The following is a 9,144-nucleotide window of genomic DNA, read 5'->3' as shown; positions in this document are numbered from 1 at the left end:
TACATGGGCCAATTTGAATAAGATCTGTGCATTTGTGTGTTGCTTGATTCTAAATGTCCAAGGGAATTCTGGGTTTCTATTGACATTCTTGTCTATTGGATTGCTACCCATTTGGTCAGATCTTTTTAACTCTTAACTTTTAATTTTGTGCATAAGATTAGTCCCTTCATCTTCTCCCCATTTCTTTAATTTCAAAATCTCTCCTCCCTTTTCAAAATCTTCTTTGGTTGAACTTATTTTGTTCTAAACTTTGACCACTTTGCAAAAAAGATAGAAACTTTGGCCTTATGCCATTGCATTTTCAAACTTCTTTTCTTAAATGAAATTTGTAAATAAACCTAATTAGACTTGACTTAAACTTTCAAAAAGCCAAAAAGAACCAACTTATTCAAACCATTTTAGGCCTTTGTTCCTTTCAAACATAAATTTTATTAAAAGCAATGCATCCACTTTAAAATTTGTATCACAAACTACGAGCTTTTGATCCCTCATTTTTATGTTGGTACGTAGGCACAAGTCCGAAGGTCTTGTCAAACACAAAAATATAATTAATGAATTCTTTTCTCATCTCCCCATTCTATTTGTTTGTAAACATCATTTTTGTACTAAATACATATGCACACAAAAAGGGCTCCCTAGGAGTACCTAGGACACTTTGGGTGCTAACACCTTCCCTCTGTGTAACCAACCCCCTTACCTGTAATCTCTGACATTTTATTAGTTTTGATTTGAAAACTTCTTACTTTTGGTTTTTGTTCGTACATTTTCCCTTTTCCCTTGGAAACAATAGAAGCGCGGTGGCGACTCTTGTTATTTGATGTCTAGCTTATCCATAGCTTGATGATCATGAATTTACCGCTACAGAAATTAAGTGGCGACTCTGCTAGGGAGTAGTCTCTAGTGGGTTTAGCCTACTTTTTATGTGTATATATTTGTATATATGTGATATTTGTATATATGTATGTGTGATATAATCTGCTTGTTGTGCTTGGTGATCTTTGAGTGGTGAGATAAGTTCTAACCCAAACTTGAGTGCAATTAAGATAGGAGGTTGGTATAGTCATGTTCGACTTATGTGGAGTAGTCCTTAATAAGTTGGCTTGAGACCCATCTGCTCAGTGGAGACTCTTTCAATCGTCTTGGTCATCCTCCAATAACTCAAACACATCCCAACTACTCTAGTATGGGTCACGATCTCAATTATGGAGGTAGCGCTTCATTATAGGTGGTGGTGATGTTCCTGGTCCCTTAAATCGTCAAACGCCAAGGGTGAATCATCAATGTGGGTTAGGGTCACACGTTCAGGTAGCTAGGGGATGTGGTACCGGAGGCCGGTTAGGTCATCCCGGTCAACGACATTAGTCTTTATGGTATTCGTATGTAAACGCATATTCATAATAATATTAATTGGTCTGATTTTTACTTTTATCTAAAACGTACAATGTTTTAAAAAAAATTACGCAATATATAGAGGCACCAGACCAATTGGCGCCTCCTCTGCTTTTTTACACATGGGCGCCAATTGAATTGGCAACACCAGGTGCACTAGGCAAACCAATTGGCGCCACCGCTTTAACTTAGAGAGTCAGTGCCAATTCATCTGGTGCCACCTCTTCAAAGGAGGATAGTTTGAGAATTAATCTGAAAAGTGGATAATTTTGAGATTTTTTTTGAAAAACTGGGTTAGTTGAGTAAAAATTTCCATTTTTATTATTACAAATTATAAGAAAATAATATAAACTTTATTTTATTTGATCATTTTATTTTATAAAATTAATATTTTTTAAAATAAAATTTAAAAGATAATTGTATTTAATTTAATCCCTCTCCTTAACAAATGCTTCACCCAAGTTGTTGAAAGTGCAGATGCTCGCACTATCCAACCCCATATACCATCTTAGCGCAGCGCCGGTCAGACTGTCTTGGAAGTAGTGGATTAATAGCTTACCGTTGTCTGTTTAGGTAGACATCTTGCGGGCATACATCACTAAATGACTGAGCGGACATGTGTTCCCTTTGTATTTTCCAAAGTCCTGCACTTTGAACTTCACCGGAATCTTCATATTCAGCACCAGACATAATTCAGCAGCACTCTTCCCAAAAATGTCCTTACCTCTCAAATTTTTCAAGTCCTTGCGCAGCTCAAAAAATTGATCTTTCAGCTCATCCATTTTCTCATATACGTTCGGGACCTCAGATGGATCGGAATGATAAATGGTCTCTTGCACACGAGGCAATGTATATAATACAGGTGGTTGCACAAACATGACCGGGCTAGATGCCAACATAGAAGCAAAAGTAGGCGCAAACTTTCAGGCACAAAGTTAGGCAGCATTCCCCACGGGAATCCGGCAGGCAAAGTAGGAGCGAAATGAGCGATAGAAGCAGGCATGGTAGAGGTAGCCACCTCCGAAATAACAGTTCTCTGAGGAAAAGGAGTGGAGGGTGTTGCAGACGACTGGCTCTATGCAGCTAGAACTGACTCCATCATGGCAGTCAGGCGGGCGATCTCCTCTTTCAGGTCTCTATTTTCTTCCTCAAGATGTTCCACGCTTATGGAGTGATTGGCGCAAGTATTATACGGATGAGTCAGCTTGGCTGAAGAACAGATGGAATAGCAATGAGACATCTTGCGAAAGAGAAACCTGCTTATGCAAATGATGCATGAAATCCAATGCTTGTTTATTTTTATTTTCAAGGAACTTACTATATCATTTTCATATATATATATATATATATATATATATATATATATATATATATATATATTTAACAACAATTGCAATAATTTGATATGACCTTAAAACCTCTTTTCATTTATATAATTAGAAGGATTACACTGAGTACAATTTCAGAAACCAAATGAAAAAAAATACAAGAGAAAAGGAGACTAGTCATACTAAGGATCCCTAACAACAACGTCATAAGATCTGGCTGTAGGCGCTTACTTCCTTTGAATGCGTCGAATCTCGGTCTCAAAAGAAGCCTTCATCTGAGTCTTCTCGAGGACAAGTTGATCAACAATATTCTTCCAAGCAATGGAAAGCTGAGGCATGCTAGAAGATGAAACCTCTGGCTCTCTATGTCTCTTTGTTACTCGGTTTTCAAGTAGCTCAATAAGTGAATCTTTGTCCTTAGACTCCAACTGCAACTCCTCATGCTTTTTGCTCAAAGCATGGAAACGCTCCTCCCACATATCCTTCTATTGCTTCATCTTGGCGAGTGTGTCTTCCAACTCCTTTACATCTTGGTTATGGAGAGTTAATGGCTCAATCACAACCATATACATAGGTCTCTCACAAGGATAAGGCATCTTCAACTCCAAAGCTCTCTTCTTCACCCAAAGAGTGTAAACTTCCAAAGCTACACAATTGCACGGACCAAGCTTGAATCTTCCTTTCCTATGCACATTATGCCATGCATGCATAATCTTCTGCTTCAAATCTTGGGGATCTTTACCCTCTTGATAGAAAAGACCTTCTAACAAAGTGTTATTAGGTTTGTCTCTCAAGGGGAACCCAAGTTGGCGATGAGCCAAAGCAGGGTTGTAGTTAGTTTCTCCTTGTGTACCAACGAGAGGCACATTAGAGAATTCTCCACAACTATTAATAATCTCAAAACTGCTCAAAAAAGGATCATACTAAACTATATCATCATTAGTGAGAGACATGAGTCTCTGAGACCACCGTAGACATTGTTTGTTCTCCATAAAAGCAGGTGTCTGAGGCAAGTGCAAAATAAACCACTTGTATAGAAGAGGAATGCAACAAACAATATTTCCACCACCCTTAGAATTTCTTAAATTCAAAGAGAAATACATATCACCCAACAAAGTAGGCATAAGATTCCCAATCAAGAATATTCTAATGGTGTTAACATCAACAAAACCGTTAATGTTAGGGAACAAAGCTAATCCATAAATTAGCAACACAAAGATAGCTTCAAAAGCATCCACACTACCGACTTGAGCAAAGGCAGTAGCTTCCTTGATGAGGAAATCAAATGGCAACCCAAACAATCCTCCTTTCTTCACCCAATGAGCCTCTATCTCAGATTTCTTCAGGTGAAAAGCTTAAGCAATAAGATGAGATCTGGAAATCTCTTCCAATCCACTAAATGGTACTATACTAGAAATAGGTATTTGTAAGACCCCAATTTTGACCCTAAGATCCCTCATGCAATTTCATCAAAAGCATTAGCATCCCGAGATATGGTAGCAATTTTGGGAAGAAAAAGGATAATGAAGCGAATGCAATAAGCAGTGGGAGGCAGAGGAGGCTTCAGATCATAAGGAAACAATCATCCCGTCAACATCATCATCAAGTATCTTCCGTTATCATGGTATTTTCTAATCAACAATCAACATCGGTTAAGCAACAACCACAACATCAACAACAACAACCGCAACAACGAACGAACACCTACAACAACAATACCGACAATAATCATCATCAACAAAACTTTGAGAGGAAAAGGGTCTCTTTTGACCCGATTCCTATGTCTTATGCAACCAAGAAACCCGCTGTGGATTCTAGAACCACTTCCATGGTGGTACAAGCCTGAGCTCCATTGTGCTTTTCATCAAGGAGCACCCGGACATGATATCGAGAACTGTTATCTGCTTAAGTATGAGGTTCAGAAGCTGATGAAGAGTGGAATATTGTCCTTCGAGGACCGTGCGCCGAATGTGAAAGCAAATCCATTGCCCGCTCATGGGAACTCCTCTATGAATATGGTGGATGGTTGTCCTGGCGAGTTTAAAGATTTTGATGTGTGTTTTATCAGGAGATCTTTGGTGCAGATGCATAAAGATGTTTGTTTGGTAAGTGATTATGAGCATGACCATGATGGTTGTGCTATTTGTAGTGTTAACCGGAGGGGTTGTGAAGTTGTGAAAAGGGACATCGAGCGACTAATGGATGAAGGCATGATTCAAATTGTTCAATCCCTTCATGTAGATGACGATGTGAATGTCATAGTGCCTGTTTTCAAGCAGCCATAGAGATTAGTAATTCAGTACGATAGCAACAACAGTAACAATGGCAACAATAGGTTAGTATTACCGTTGGTAATACGGTTAGCGGGTCCAATCCCGTATTCATCTGATAAAGTTGTACCATATCAGTATAATGCTACAATGATAGAAGGTGGTTAAGAGGACCCGTTTCCTATGACTAGCTCTGTGGTGAGCATTGCTGATGTTACCAAGGTGACCCACAGTGGTCGTGTGTTTGGGCCGGTATTCCCAAAAGATAAGGAGGAATCAATTGTTGGAAATAAGGTAGAAGTGCATGTTGTAGATCCAGTTGGTGCTTCAAAGGGTAAGTCTGATGAATCCAGCGATGTGAAGGCCAATGATGATGATGAGGTACTTCGGTTAATTAAGAGAAGTGATTTCAATATGGTAGAGCAGCTGCTCCAAACCCCCTCAAAAATCTCAGTGTTGTCTCTCCTCATGAATTCTGAAGCGCACAGAGAAGCACTACAGAGACTTCTGGAACAAGAATTCGTAGAACATGATGTTACAATGGATCAATTCAATCATATCGTGGCTAACATCACTTCTTGCAATAATCTTAGCTTATGTGAGGAAGAACTCCCTGAGGAGGGAAAAAATCATAATATGGCTTTGCACATTTCTATGAATCGCAAAGAGGATGCTTTGTCAAATGTGCTTGTTGACACCGGGTCGTCGCTGAATGTGCTTCCGAAGTCAACTCTGTCAAAGCTATCATACCAAGGAGTGCCTATGAGGTATAGAGGTGCAATCGTCAAGGCCTTTGACAGTTCACACAAGACAGTTATTGGTGAAGTGGACCTTCCAGTTAAGATAGGTCTGTCGCAACCTAAAAAATACAGTGCGCAAAAAAAACAACCGGCGAAAGAAGAAAAGACAGAAGAGTCGCCACCGTGTGTTATTCATCCCAAAGGAGGGAAAGGAAACGCTCGAAGTAAACCTGAAAAAGGAAAGGACAAGACGGGGTCTCGCAACCAAATCTTGGGTTCGGGAGTCGGTTATTATCGGTGAACCTAGCCCCTGGCTAGCGTTTACATTGGAAACTATCGACTCCAGCTGGTTAACAGTTATCTCCGATGGAACATAGGCCATATTCAGTACTTTCAACAAGGCTGCTCTGTGCGCCTCAGAGCACAGCAATAGTGAGAGAATGGAGATCTTTGAGGGTGTCTGATTTAGCTGGTCGACTACCTTGTAGTCACTTTTCTTGATAATCCTCATAAACTCATCCACTTCCTTCTCGAATGCGGTCTTAGAAGGATCTTCCTCAGTAGTAACCTCTTCGGTGGATACCTGTTTCCCTTTAGCCTTGGCAGCTGCCTCGGCTTCAGTATTCGCGCGTAATGTTGATGGTGCAAATAGGCGTCCACTGCGAGTGAAGCCACCAACCCCTCCAACATTGTCTACAGCGGAGCTACCAATGTCAATGTCTTCTTCGTTAACTTTCTGCCCCTGGCAGTAGATATCAGCCCCATAGTGCCACGGGATAACACTGTCTTTCTCATACGGAACAGGTCCTGGTACCGTGATGGTGATTGGACCAACCAAAGTCGGTTGAGGGCTATCAGAGTAAATTGCGACTGGTGCTGAACTTTCGATGTTCACCGCTGCTGGTTCTGTACTTTCTGGGAAATATATTGTTGTCGGAGCGAGCTCTCGAGAACATATATTTCTTCAGGAGTGAAATAAAACGTCACCGTCGATACATCATTCTTCACCGGATGGGCCTGATCGAACTGAAGACAACCTTCATCTATCAGCTGCTGAATACCCCTTCTCAAACTGTCACATCCGTTTTCGGCAGCTTGACAATTTCTGCATTCTTCCACACAGCCCGGGAAAATCTGTCCTTTCAGAAGTCGGTCTTTAACCACCGATAGCGAAGTCTTCACCTTAGTCACATCAGAAACCAAATTCAAAGTTTCCCCACTATCAACAACATTAATCCTCTGCCCGCCGTGAGCCGGCATTGGGTTCTGGATAACATTAGGCACCTGAGCAAAATTGATAGCCTGGGCATCTCTCAAATCTTGTACCTTTAACTGGAGAGCCTTGCAATTATCTGTAGTATGGCCAGGTGCGTTGGAGTGAAAAGCGCATCTGGCGTTGACATCATAACCTCTAGGCAAATTATTGGGATCGATTGGTGGGGTCAGAGTTCTCAATGTAACCAGATTCATGTCAATCAGCTTGGGAAGTAATACTGAATAAGGCATTGGGATTGGCTCGATGACCCGGTCCGTCTGCCTTGGACGTTGTTGATAGTGTCTCTGCTGACCCGGATTACCTCCTTGTTGTTGATTGTTGTACCTGGGTTGTTGTTGCGGATGATATTGCGGTTGAGGAACAGGTGTTGGAATAGTTACTGCGGCCACTTGATCTTGATAATAATTAGGGCGTCCTTTACTCCTGCCTCTGCTGGCATACACAACGCTTGCCTCGCCTTCTTTTCTTCGCTGACCGTTACCAACAAACGCTCTCTTGGGACCTGATGAGTTGGAAGCACTATTGTCTTGAATTCGGCCCATCTTCAACAGACTCTCGATTCTTTCTCCAGCAATTACTATCTCTGCAAAGCTGATTGACGGGCAAGCAACCAATCTCTCAATATAATTGCCTTGAAGAGTGTTCATGAACATGTCCGCCATCTCCCTTTCAGACATAGGGGGTTGGACGGACGCAGCAATCTGTCTCCAACGCTGAGCATATTCTCTAAAGGTTTCCTTGGCAGTCTGAGACATACCTTGCAACAAGGTCCGATTTGGAGCCATGTCCAAGTTGTATTGATATTGCTTGACAAAAGCCTCTGCCAAGTCTTTCTAGCTCTTGATGGTAGTACGGGACAAATGAGCATACCATTCACGAGAAGCTCCAGTTAGACTGTCTTCAGAATAGTACATCCACAGCTTTTCATCTTCCGTGTGAGCTCCCAACCTTCCCAAATAAGATTGGAGATGAGTGCGTGGGCAAGAAGCCCCGTTGTATTTCTCAAAAGTAGGGGGTTTGAACTTGTGAGGAATCCTTACTCCCTGAACCAGACCAAGATTTGTGACATCAAAGCCTAAGGAATTTTGAGACTCCAAAGATTTGAGCTTCTCAGCAAGCTCATCCATACGGCGAGTGGTCTCGAGGGCCTCGTCGTGCAAAGAAAATTGATCACACTGATAATCTTCAGTAACGGGGTGCCCGTTAATCCGAATTCCTTGATTCACATTGTACCTTCCGCCAATACCATTTCCAACATTCCCTGTGTTGCCAACATTACCCGGGTTTCCACCAGCATTTGCGTTACCCGCGTTACCAGTGTTCACAGGGTTATCAGCGTTCGCTGGGTTACCAGGGTTTCCCTCAGCATTTGGTATCTCCACTTCCGGATCGGGTCTCGGTTGCTCAACCAATTCCCTGTGCTTCGCTTGGCCTTCTGCCATACCAGTCATCAATGTCATGAACGGATCCATCCTTTCACGCATATCAGCCAGCTCTTTCTGTACTTGGTCCATCGCTAGCTGTGGACGATTTTCCTTTGTCGGGTACCTGTGGACTCGCTTGGGACCAATAACTGCCTGATACAGGGAACAAACATTAGACACTGCGGTGACACCTGCAAAACAGACAAGGGTTAATATGCATGGTATGCGATGCACTGCTTGTTCAGTTTTAAGGAACCCCCATTTTGAAAGGGAATACCCTGCAAATGAATAAGCATGAGATGTTGGATGCAAATATGCAGATGATATTATGCAATGTAAAGGCATGTCAATCAGAATTGATGGATCCGCTTGAACATCTGTCAGGTTGCACTTCCTGGAGAGAAATTCACTGAGGAATATAATACAAGACCAAAACTCTGCTCCAGAAAACCGGGTTGGTTGGAGGTTAAGGTTTCCTGAATTTAGCCCACCCCTCACTGGTAGGTTCTAAGAACAGAAGTTCGTCAGCTTCAGCCCTTCAGTCGCGAATAATACGTTTACCACTGAAGGTTTGGCATTATTACGGGATAAAAGACCTCCACTGACTCCCCTCAACAGGACATCCTAAAGCAAGTTCCCAGTCTCGGGGTCCTCGGATTGATCAGCGAGAATGCGCCCACCAGAGCTAACATAATCACGTCTCGGAGGAGAGGCCTC

The sequence above is a fragment of the Lathyrus oleraceus genome, chromosome 6 (genome assembly GCF_024323335.1).
Source record: "Lathyrus oleraceus cultivar Zhongwan6 chromosome 6, CAAS_Psat_ZW6_1.0, whole genome shotgun sequence".
NCBI classification, from domain to species: domain Eukaryota; kingdom Viridiplantae; phylum Streptophyta; class Magnoliopsida; order Fabales; family Fabaceae; genus Lathyrus; species Lathyrus oleraceus.
The sequence above is the reverse complement of the archived record's forward strand: the minus strand, read 5'-3'. Positions refer to the sequence as shown.